This window comes from Pteropus vampyrus, unplaced genomic scaffold, assembly GCF_000151845.1.
Source record: "Pteropus vampyrus isolate Shadow unplaced genomic scaffold, Pvam_2.0 Scaffold106, whole genome shotgun sequence".
NCBI classification, from domain to species: Eukaryota; Metazoa; Chordata; class Mammalia; order Chiroptera; family Pteropodidae; genus Pteropus; species Pteropus vampyrus.
Window position 1 is genome coordinate 3,944,058 of NW_011888887.1, and position 1,315 is coordinate 3,945,372.

Consider the following 1,315-nt stretch of genomic DNA (forward strand, 5'->3'; position numbering starts at 1 on the left):
TTCATCTAGTTTGAGTATGAGAAGGGGCTGGAGTTTTATGGAGAGAGATTAAAAATCTAACTTATGTTTGTAATTTTAATTTTGCATATTATTTTTATTGATGTATGAACTATATGTAATAAAGTATAAATCTTAAGTGTATAGCTTTATTAATCTTTAAAAAATAGAAATACGCAGAATCAAGAACAAGAACACTATAAACTCCTCCTCTACAGTCTCTCTCATTTTCAACTAAGTAATTATACCTCCTATAAATTAACCACTATTCTGTCTTTATACAAGTATATTAGTTTAACCTATTTTTGGGTTTTATAAAAATGAAATCACATAATATGTACTCTTGTGTCTGGCTTCTTTTTTTCAACATTATGTCTGTGAGATCCACCCAAGTCATACAGCATGTAGAAGTAATTTTATCATTGTTCTATAATATTCCATTATTTATTTATTCATTCTATTGTTTGAACATTTGGATTATTTCCAGTTTGGGTCTATTATGAATAATGCTTCTAAGGACATTTTGTACATGTTTTTTGATGCACGTATGCACGCATTTCTGTTGGGTGTACCTCTAAGAGTAGAATTTCTGGTTCATAGAATATGTATATATCTAGCTTTAGTAGTTAACTACCACATGGTTTTCAATCTAGTTCTATATTTTTTCTTTCTTTCTCTTCCCTCCCTCCTTTCCTTTCCTTCCCTTTCCCTTTCCCTTTCCCTTTCCTTTTCCCTTTCTTTCCTTTCCTTTCCAATACCTACAGCACCTGGTCTTCCTATGTGGTCTCCCATCCAAGTACTAACCAGGCCCAATCCTGCTTAGCTTCCGAGATCAGACGAGATTGGGCACATTCAGGGTGGCATGGTCGTAGAAGTTCTGTTTTTCAATGTCTTTTATTATGGCTATTAATTTCTTTGTGTCTTGTTTAATAAATCTTTGCTTATCCCAAGGTCATAATATTTTCTTATATATTCTTCCAGAATTATTATTTTATCTTTCATATATAGGAATAGATTTTTGCGTATGATATGTAGTGGAGTAAAGGTGCATTTTACCCCATATGTAAATGCAGTTGATCTGATGCTGTTTATTAAGAGACCATCCTTTTCCTATTGTTTTGTATTGTAGTGGCACTTTTATCAACTATCAGGAGATTGTATAAATGTGAGTCTACTTCTGGGTTTTCTATTTTGTTTCACTGGTGTCTAATTGTCTACATGTGTGCCCAAACTATGCTCTCTTAATTACTGAAGCTTTATAATGTCTTAATATCTGGTCCTATAAGTCATCTCATTTTGTTGTTCTTCTTTAAGATAG

The 1,315-nt window shown here is 32.2% G+C and overlaps 1 pseudogene; it reads right to left on the reverse strand.

Moving 5' to 3' along the window:
- Positions 1-752: 752 nt before the first annotated feature.
- On the reverse strand, positions 753-871 carry LOC111743052 (annotated as a pseudogene).
- Positions 872-1,315: the final 444 nt, after the last annotated feature.